The 11561-nt window shown below is 34.3% G+C and overlaps 1 long non-coding RNA gene across 1 annotated transcript; it reads left to right on the forward strand.

Annotated features, from left to right (window-relative positions):
* Window positions 1-5636: 5636 nt before the first annotated feature.
* Window positions 5637-9658, forward strand: LOC149212806 (uncharacterized). The gene is made up of 3 exons (XR_016250268.1): window positions 5637-5976; window positions 6113-6292; window positions 9577-9658. It is a non-coding gene; the product is annotated as an uncharacterized LOC149212806 (long non-coding RNA).
* The last annotated feature ends 1903 nt before the right edge of the window (window positions 9659-11561 follow it).

Below are 11561 nucleotides of genomic sequence, written 5' to 3' on the forward strand. Positions count from 1 at the left end.
GAACTTGTCACAACAATTTCGCATGGAATTTAAAACTATTAATCACCGAATCGCATTCAATTAAGATCCATCAGCACACATGCGATTTCAACATTGTATAAACACAAATTTCACAATCATGTCCATGCAAATCATACTTATATTCACATAAAACAAATATTCACAAGAGGTTTACATTCATGGCCAGATATACAAATCTATGGCCCTTTTCAACTGCCCGAAGGCTTCCAAGGAGAAACCTTCCTCACTTCTCACACTCACTCCTCACACTTGCTCAATGCCTTTGAGGCTTCTTAATTTATTAACTTAGCATGATCTAAAAATCACTCAACTAAAGCTCATGCAATGCATACATATGGCAAAAGCATCTTTTTAGCTTTATTCTGTCTTTTTCCTATTCTAAAATAGAAAAGCTATCCTTATCCCTTACTGATCCACATCCATCACTTTTATGCCTAAAAGCTTTCCTAGTTTTATTTGAGAATATCTAATAAAAGCCTAAATGCATGACCCCTATGTCTATCATTTACAATAATTTCCCTTTGAGTTGATGCTCCCGCATCATACTCCCAAGGCGGAAAATTTTCATGATCTCCTGATCATGTGTTCAGCTTTATGTTTGCCTGGATCCCATATCTTGCACTGTAACTTTTCATTTGCCGCTGCTTTTGTCTGTTGTTCTTCTCCAGGTCTCCATACTTTATGCTGCTTTGCTCCACTAGCTGTACTCTTGCAATCTTCTGCTGTCTTCCTCTTGCTGCTTCTCTTTTGTTTCACTGCTGCTGGTCTCTTCCGGAATTCCTTCATCATCAGTCGCCTCATCATTTCAATTTCCTTGTCCAATAAATCTTCAAGCTGCTGATTTCTTGCCTCTATGCTGCTCTCTGTTCTGACTGCCACCCGATCATCCACCCTCTCTTGTCTTCTGGAACAGAGAACTTCTTTTCCCTTTAATTGACTGTTCAGCTGAGTCAAATGTTTCTCAGCACCGGTGATAATTCCTGCATTCACAAAACACATGTTAAAATTAAAATCACAAGGCATCAGTGCCTTACTTCCCTCTGCCAGTATCTCAGTATGCTGTTCCATCCCAATCAGCACATCAGTATGCTGATTTGCCTTCACCATGAGACTGTTAGCTAGTCCTTCCTTCTTACCATCTTCAGCTTTATGACTGTCATTCCCAAAGATTCTCTTCCCTTGTTTCTCCATCCAATCAGTCCTCTGTCTCTCCAACTCTCTTCTCTGGAGATCTAGTTTCCTATACAATTCAACAACTTCATTGGGAGTAGACCTTGGAAATTTCACATGATTTTCTATACCTCCACTAGTTTTTGACCAATCATCAGCTGGTCCTTCTCTTTCTGCCTCAACATCCTGATTAGACTCCTTCTTCTCCATCTGCTTCTGAGATCTTGCTAACTCATTATCGATCTGAACAGCCTTCAGGTTCAACTCTTCTTGCACAAACTCTAAAGTTTGTTTATCTTCCTGTTCTGTACCTGCAAACATGCGCAACTCATTAGTTTTAAAACCATGAGACTTTTCAGTCTTGACTGCTTCCTTCAACATTTTTCTTTTAATATATCTGCATGTGGGAATTTCAAACTCCAACTCTAGCGCAAGAACTCTAAGTCCCTTTTTCAACAAGGCAATCACAATTTGCTTCAACCTTCTCTGCAACTGTCGCCAAATCACTCTCTTTCCCTTCAGTGGAAAGATCCATTTTCCATTTTGATCTTTCTGCTCTTGCAGCCATTCTTCCAGTACCTGCAATTGTACCTTCATTACTGCAATCTCTCTTTCTCGAACTCCTGCAATCATCCCATTTCTTTGTCTTTCACCTGCAAACATCCACAAATTGTCAGATTTAAAACCATATGACCCTTTGGTCTTACTTGAAGTTTTAGTCTTCAAGCCTTCATCTTCACTATCTCCCAGAAATTCTCCTTGTTCTGGTTCACAAATGTATTCTTCCATTTCAACTTCCTCTGGACTTATCTTCTTACCATTTGCCTTGGCATCCTCTTTCTTATGTCCTCTACCGTGGCCTTTTCCTGAACCTCTGCTATGACTATCAGTAGTCATCTTCCCCGCCATGAGTCCCTCACCTATGAGTTGCATGAAGCCTCTGCCACAGCAAGCTCTCTTGCTGCCATTTACCTCACCAATCCTTCCCTCCGGATCTGGTCTTTTGGTAATCATTGGTCCTCTGCTGGAACCTTTCGAGCATTCTCCACTGCTCTTTCAGGCTTCTCTTATCTGCAACTTTCTTCAACCTTTGTTGATTCTCCTCTGCAACAAGCCTCTGCAACAGCTAGTCCTCCTAGCTGCAATCTTACCTCACTAAGTTCTCCTTACTTAGTCTTTTGGTAAACACGGTCCTTTATCTGGAACCTTCTTCTGAGCAACACCTTTGCTCCCTCTAGGCTTTTGCAATCTTCTCCTGAAAACACTTCAGTCGTCTTCTCTATCCAATTCCTTATTGGATTCTTCAGGTTCACTGCCACTTCTGCAACCATAAACTTCAATTCATAAATTTCAAATCAGAAAAATAATCTCACCTTTAAGATCTTGCATGATCTTGTCTTCCGTCTTCTTCTGTAATCCTGTTCACTTGTGTAGTTTGCATATCAGATAAAAAAATCATTCATCACACATTCAAAGAAACATACTTCAGTTTTCGACTGTACTCATTCAAGAAACAAACAATCTTCAACAAAGTATTCCTGCTCTGATACCACCTGATGCAGCCCAGGCCTCTCCCAGGCCACAACTACCAGGATCTCTGACAACCAAACGTATAAAAGCTTGGTTCATGGCAATTTATAAAATTTATGCTTGTTAACTCACAACATTCTTCATGAAACTCTTAAGAGAAAACATGGCCATGCGCACCTATTCCCTTACCATAACTCTCTTATCTGCAAATGTTATCGGCGGCCTTTATTCTTGTGGTACTGTGTTACCGCAGACAGGCTTTAATATATGTGATTCCACACACTATATATATTATACGCTATCCCATAAGCGTTCCTTCTTAGCCATATAGAATGATTCCCCAGCGCAACCGTGAATATATATAAATGTGACAGTCGAATAGTTTCATAAAACTCTGTTATGCCATTAATCTTCCACCGCAAGCTACCACTAACCACTCAATCTTCAAGGGGATTTAATATATGATACGCACCTTTTAATACATTGCCAGATCCGCTAGTAAGTCCTCGACATCCACCTGAAGGCTCTGTTATACATACAGGTTGTAACTTGTTTCCAATTCCAGTCCTCGACCCTTTTTCCCAGCGATAAATAGGGTTCGATATCACCACAATCAAAGCTCAAATGTGAAGTCCGGTGACTGTATATCTGCACCTCTTGCAGGTTGCCTGTATCACTCAAGCTCCAAACACGTTCTAATTTGATTTGCCATGCTCCTCCTCCGGTGATCCATATGTATTAAATCAAATCGGTATCAATTCTCTGGAACTTGTCACAACAATTTCGCATGGAATTTAAAACTATTAATCACCGAATCGCATTCAATTAAGATCCATCAGCACACATGCGATTTCAACATTGTATAAACACAAATTTCACAATCATGTCCATGCAAATCATACTTATATTCACATAAAACAAATATTCACAAGAGATTTACATTCATGGCCAGATATACGAATCTATGGCCCTTTTCAACTGCCCGAAGGCTTCCAAGGAGAAACCTTCCTCACTTCTCACACTCACTCCTCACACTTGCTCAATGCCTTTGAGGCTTCTTAATTTATTAACTTAGCATGATCTAAAAATCACTCAACTAAAGCTCATGCAATTCATACATATGGCAAAAGCATCTTTTTAGCTTTATTCTGTCTTTTTCCTATTCTAAAATAGAAAAGCTATCCTTATCCCTTACTGATACACATCCATCACTTTTATGCCTAAAAGCTCTCCTAGTTTTATTTGAGAATATCTAATAAAAGCCTAAATGCATGACCCCTATGTCTATTATTTACAATAATTTCCCTTTGAGTTGATGCTCCCGCATCAACCACCAAGGAGTTTCCTAAAGGGTCTTTAAGTTGACCACCTCGATGAAAACATAAGTAATGGAAACCATCAGCCAACCTCAAGGAAAAATAGAGGAAGCAAGATTGAAAGGCTTGCATTTTAAATGAAGTGTAAAGGACCTAAACTTAAGGAGAACAATGCACCTAGAGATGACCCAAATATAATAACCGTAAAAATAGACAAAACAACGAGACAAGGACCAGAGCTAGAGCTCCAAAGAAAACAAAATCAACAAAAATAAAGCTAGGGAGAAGAAGACACCGAAACCAATCCCCTGAAGAAATCTTTGTCACTGTGACCTGAGATATGTGGATTAAAGATGAATAACTCTTTGATGAAATGAAGTAGAGAATTGTATCCAAAAATCCGCGCTACTTATCTTAATCCTAGACTTCCTCCTAAGCGAATTTCTTAGCCTAAATTTGCAACACATCAAATAAATCACCTCAAACATTCCCTTAATGCAAACAAAAAGTTGGTTTGGCCTTAAGAGTTAGATACAAGGGGAGTAATCATTCCAAATTGCAGAATATTTCCTTTCTCCCATCTCCCAACAATTATTACTTGCCATGCCTCTCTCCACCTTCATTATCGTGATTGCAAATCCATCACTATTTGTACTAGCTTTAGAAACATCCAAGCACCAACCACATTGGATTCAATCATTAATATGTTTGGAAAAATTAACATCTAGATCGTTTTCCAAGTGTGTGGGTGGTTATGGCCATGATCTGCACTCACTATCACATCTTTAAACATTATCATGGCTATATGTCACCCCTATAGGAAAATCTTTTATAAAATTATTTAATATTGATGAATTCATTATTTAAATTAATATCTTTTCATTTGATTTATCTAAAATGTAGTAATAAGTAAAGAATATATATATAATCCTTTAATGATTAAATTTTATATGTATTTGTATTATTTTATAATATGATATTTGTAGTTTAAGAAAAGAATATATGTTTTGTTAATGTCATTTTTCATATTGATATTGATGTAAAAATTTTCAATTTTAATGTATATATGTTATTACATTTCAATTTTGTTTTATTTTAATTATATATATTTTATTATATTAATAATGCTATTTTTGAAGTTGAATAAGATAAATGATATTTATTATAAAATATAACATATTCCTTTTATTATATTGGTTTATATATATATATATTTAATTGTAAAACTAATTTTAAAAATAAATAAAACTAATTTTAAAATAATAAATTGGGTAAAAACTTGAAATTAAATTATTAATAAAATTAAACTTAAATATTAAAAATAACATAATAAAAAAGATTTATTATTTTATAAAATTAACTCGTTACACAATGAATAACTGTCCATTTCAAAAAAAATTCAAACATACCATCATCACCCTCCCTCCTTTGCCTAACGGTTCTTACGCCAGCCTGTCACCCTCCCTCCTTTGCCTATCGTACTACGCCAGCCTGTCACCCTCGGATTTAAAAGTTTAAGGAAAACTGCATATAATATCTGCCATTAAATTCAAATGTATGTTAGAGAAGCGGCCTTTGTTAAACGAGGAGAGAGCGGCATTGGGCAGTGGAGATATTTTTGGTGTTTGTTTGCGAGTAATCCATTGAACTTGTTTTTCTCTCTTCTCTTGTCTTGTGTTGTGTCGTGTTAGGCATGGCCATGTCTATTGTTTTGTTCTGAATTGTTTCGTATTGCTGTGTTGTGATTTTTTTCACTGTTCTAGTATTTTATTTTTTCCCTGTGTTATTTTTTTTGATTCTGAATTTTGTTGGCAAGTATGAAGGTTCTTTTGGTTTTTAGAGTGAGGGTTATTTTATATTTTGTTGGGTTTTGATATGTGAGAGGAGGATATGAAGCTATGATACGAAGTAGGATGAAATTAGCAGATTGAAAGAAGAGGTAATCTATGTTTCATTACTCATGCATGTATTCTGTAACAATTATGTTCCAGCGGCAGAGTTTACGGGCCTGATCTATGTTTGAATTGTAATAATATATGTATTCTGTAATAAATGTGTAAGGTATTTTAATCCAGGGGCAGAGTTCCAGGTCTGGAGGAGAATCAGAGCCAGAGTTTTCGGGCCAGAGGAGAAAGAGCCAGAACTTTCGGGCCAGAGGAGAAAACACGGAGGCGGGGTTTTAGGGCAGCGGAAATATTTCTGTTAGCGAACCCAGCCCTGATCCTAACAGCAGAAACAGAATTTCGCTGTTGCAAGTAAGCTTTTAATTTCTGCAACTAGTTTTTAAAGAAGATATAGTATTTGACCTCAAGTTTACATTCATAGAGTGATGATAAAGATTAAAATTCATGGGTATACCAAATTTAAAATGAACCTGTGTTTATTTTTTACTTTCTTAGTTTTTGTTAAGTATTTAGGAAATTATTATATTCTCCGGCCCTGGTTCTTCTGCTTTCTACCCAATTGCATTGGAACATAATTTCTCTATTGCTACCCTTTTGCATTTGAACATAATACATCAGGCGTTAGCAGGGGTAGGGTATCGGGGAGGGCAATCCGCTTCCAGCTGCAGGGGGAGTCCCTTGTCATGCTTTACAGACAATTCCATTAAACCCTTCGTTGTTCAGGTAGTGATTTGGCTTTACCTGATTGATTATGTGGAGTGGATCCCCTTATTTAGGGTTTGTTTCTTATGCTCTGTACATAAGGAGTTTTTGGAACTGCATTTCTCTCTATGTATTTGTTTGCATGAATTACTCCTCCTACTGTTGGGCAAACGAGTGAAGCAATAGAATATACAACAACTGCCATTCATGTTGCTTCTCTACTAGCTACCCTTGCTTCTTTCGTTCCTGGCGCATTAGCTTATTTTGTGGCTGGTCCTGGATGGTGTCGACGGGGTTGATTCTATATTGCGGAGCCCCTTGTCCTGCTTCAGCTAAAATATTGATCACTTAAGTGAATTTTAGCATAAATTTAACCCTATCAGCTAGGATCCAATAAATTAATTATATGAAGTAAAAGCTGATGAACCTGAATCAGCTAGGACCTAGGTACATATGGGCATAACCTTTTCACTGAGAAGACTGGTTTTCCTCGTGAAGACCTTGGCAACTATTTGGGGTTGAGATTATAGTGGGGCATTACCGATCCCCCTTATACCCTGTATTTCACTTCAATAGTGGACAACTTTGTTCGCAGCTCTTGTTATTGGATAAGAAAATCCACTTTCTGAGGCTGTAGGTGTTGTACTGAAGGCCCTTGATATGACATTAGGCATTAAAGCATAATTTAGAGGCCAATTGAAAGAGTTGGGTGCAATATGAGAGCCTGTGGCGACCTAAGGAAATATTTTAAACCCAGATTCGTGGCTGACCTTAACGGGTTTTGTGTCATCAGAAGGCCACAGAGCTGGCAAGTGTATTGGGTCAGGGTTTATCACCGAGATCCACAGTGCGTCGCATGGAGAAATTCTTTTGCTGATCCACAAACTTTTGTGTGATGCTATACATCAATTCATGTAAGCCGAAGAAGATTAGAGCACGTCTCAGTTTCCCTCATAGTTTTTTAATCTATATAACCATAAACAAATGATTGGTTGTGAGAATATCTGATGAGACCTGTTGTTGTACAACGGTCATTACCTTTGGCCGGTGAGAGGTTGCACTACAACACTATTCCTAGACTTTAGATGAGACATAGATACGAATAAGAAGTTGCATCACCAATATCGAATCTCAAGAAGTTGCATCACCAATATCGAACTTCCTTTGTCTTACTTACTGCCAGGTCTAAGGGCATCCAAGAAATAAAAAAACTGGTTATGGGACATGATATTCTTCTCAATCTCTATCCCAGTCACAAATATCTGAATCCTAATCTTCATCACCAGTTTTTGGGATTGCATCTCTCTGTATGTTTTTGTTTGGATTAACTGCATCAACTACTTGCTCCACTGCAAGAAACTCATAATCTTCACCACTAGGTCTTGGAACTGCATCTTTGTGTATGTATTTGTTTGGATTAATTGCATGAACTACTTATCCTACTGCAAGGTAAACCACTGAAGCAACAGAGTATACAACAAGCTCTGGTTCCAGTTTCTTATTCTTTCTGTTTTTTCAGCTTGTTGTGTTCAGCTCGTTGCCTTCAACACGATTCCTGCAGTTTAGATGAAATGTCAATGGTGTAATTACAGGATCCTAAACGAAGAGATTTTCGAATGAAATCATAATATATTATCTTTGTTTTTTAAAGAGTAATATATTTCCTAATATAGTAGTTGTTTTAAAGAGTAACTAACTAAATAAAGTGCATATAAAATCAATAGGTCTCATCTTAAAATAAACTACATATAAAATCAATAGGTCTTACCCTCTACAGCTGATTCAGCTGGATTTTGATTTATTTACTCTCTGGACTGTACAAAAGTTGACCATCAGCTTTCTATTTCAGATTATTGCTTTTTCATGTTTTTTCTGGGACAGATAGCCTCGGTTATAGGTATTTACACTTCCGTCCTTTTCCACAAGTTTCTTCATATAGCAGAGAGACATTTCATATGTCAAGGTCAAGGCTGTAAAACTGTTTTGAAAGCTCATCTCTCTGGACATTTCGGTTTGATCCACCAGACACTGAAATTTGTGTTACTGTACTTTAAAAATAAAAAGAGAAATGGCTTAACCCATTTGAGTTCTAGCTGAGCGTTGTTAGCAAATAGTTATTATCTTTCTTTAGCGAAGCTGCTGCTAAGTAGTGTGGTGCTGCATAGTTGTTCAACAGACACTAGCTTCCCGTTGATCCGTAATCCAGAAAAGAAGCATCACCCTAACCCCTGTTTTCTAAAAGCTAAGTCCTCCCAACGCCGTGTTTAGAAACTGGCTTTAATTCGTTCACTATATCTAGCGCCAAGCTATCGGAATTCACCTTTTTGAACCTCGGCTGCGGCTTAACAGATCGACGAGAGATTTCTTTATGGCAGGTTCGGGGCAGGCACAAAAAGGTTGGACCACATCTTTGAAAAACTTCTCATTCGCTGGTTTCGTCCAAGAAATTCTCATCTTTAGGGGGAAAAAGGCGCTTAATTCCTCATGGAATGCCATAACTAGTGTTTTTATTCACTGAGACTTGATGATTTCCATATCTTTCAATATCTGAATTGAATGCGGGTTCTCTCTCCTTAACTCACCTTAATACCCAAGCCAGTAGTCGTTTTTGTTACTGTACTTTAAAAATAAAAATACAAATGGAATGGATGATTTCTCTTTGGTAAAATCGTAAATTGTTGAGCAATTTACCACCTGTGTTGCTGTAAGTTTAGATTATCAGTATTTAAGTAATTAAGTCAAAAATCAAATAATTAGCATTTTTGGTTTAAATTGTTAAAATTTAAATTAATGTGTCTAATGAATTTATATATGTTTTTATTTGTTTATTTTTGATTCAGGGGATTTTGCAAATTTTAACCATCTAAACATTTAGATAATAAGTTTATTAAAATTCCTTATTATTAATATTTTTTTTTTGGGGTTTTATGCAGGGGAAGAAAGGATGATTCGGACTCACTCATAATACAAGGAGATGGAATGTGATATTAAATTAGTAGTAGAAAGATGGATAGGTGATTTTTCAAATTTTAACAATATATAAATTTAGATAATATGTTTATTAAAATTTCTTATTATTAATATGATTTTCTTTTTTTGTGTTCTATGCAGGGAAATAAAAGATGACTCGGGATCATAGCACAAGGAGATGGAATGTGATATTAAATTAGTAGTAGATAGATGGATATGTAATGTCATGATATATAATTTTACTTATTTACTTGTAAATCATGTTGAAGAAAAACTCAAAACTGTACCTTAATAAAATTAGTATTTTTTTTTGAGGGAGGGGGTTTTCCCTTCCCTAGTGTCCTCATCAAAACCATGGCCATGGCTATTGGTGAGGAATGTTTTGTGGGTGTGTTTTTAGAATTTTTTTTTTTTTTCTTTCTATAATGCATGTAGTAATAATGGAAAATAATAATAATATTGTGTTTAAATATGTTGATAAAATTTGGTTGAAATTTCAATTATATTATTTTAATACTTAATTGTGAATTTAATATATATTTTTAGCTTGCCTTGAAAATCATTTCTATAATTACTTGTATTTTAACAATATGGTTTTAAATTTATAATATATGTGTTAATTAATTGATATCTAAGATAATGTTATAATTCTTTTAAATAATACAATTATTTGATAGATTGTTTCAATCAATACAATTTACAATTTTAAAAAATTTAAATGGCCCCTAATATCCCAATACATTTCAAAAATACATGACACTATGACAATAATCATAAATTCTTTACAACCCTTCTCAAACACTCTACATTTTCAAAACTCATCACAAATATTCCTTTTTAAATAAAATAAATATATTTAATTGAAAATAATATTTTAAAATTTACTCTTAAATAAATTAATTAAATATACATTTCAAAAGTTATTTTATTAGATGTTTTATGATGATAGAAGTTTAGATGCTTATTCTTGTGTTGCATATGTGTTTACTTCTTTGTTGTATTGTGTGTTTATTTGTTTGTTGTATTTTGTGTTTTCTTGAAAATCAATTTTATAATTATTTGTGTTTTAATGTTAAGGTTTTAAATTTATAATGGATGTGTTAATTAAATGATATTTCAAAATAATTTTATAATTCTTTTAAATAATACAATCATTTTGTAAACTCTTTTAATCAATACAATTTACAATTTTAACTCATAATGTCACAATATATTTCAAAAATACATGACACTACCATAATAATCATAAATTATTTATAACCCTCATCAAACACTCTACATTTTAAAAACTCATCACATACATTCCTTTTTTTATATAACATAAATAAAATAAATATTCTTAATTGAAAATAATATTTTTAAAATTACTCATACATTCCTTTTTTTATATAACATAAATAAAATAAATATTTTTAATTGAAAATAATATTTTAAAAATTACTCTTACATAAATTTAATAAATATATATTTAGAAAGTCAATTTATTACAAGATGTTTTATGATGATAGAAGTTTAAATGTTTGTTTTTGTGTTGCATATGTGTTTACTTCTTCTTTGTTGCATTGTGTGCTTGTTTGTTTGTTGTTTTGTGTGCTTGTTTGTTTGTTGTGTTATGTATTTGTTTGTTTGTTTGTCTTTGTTATGTGTATAATTTTACACACATAATTTCATATGTAGGAATTATATTTCAAATGAGTTGAGTGTTGTATTTTAATTTATGTTGATGCTCAATTTAATAAAATATATACATCTTTTTTGCAAGTACCACTAATTGATATGTAAAAATTATATTTCAAATGAGTGGAATGTTGTGTTTTAAATGTGTATATTTCTTGTATAATGTTTTTGTTAAGTGTATTTTATTTTTACGTGTGTTTGTGCAATAATTTTATACACAATGTTATATGAGAATGTTACCTTTCAAATAAATTTATTTTTGTATTTTAAT

Source organism: Pinus tabuliformis, chromosome 1_1 (assembly GCF_031772625.1).
Source record: "Pinus tabuliformis cultivar Carrire ecotype Pingquan chromosome 1_1, CPIR1, whole genome shotgun sequence".
Taxonomy (NCBI): domain Eukaryota; kingdom Viridiplantae; phylum Streptophyta; class Pinopsida; order Pinales; family Pinaceae; genus Pinus; species Pinus tabuliformis.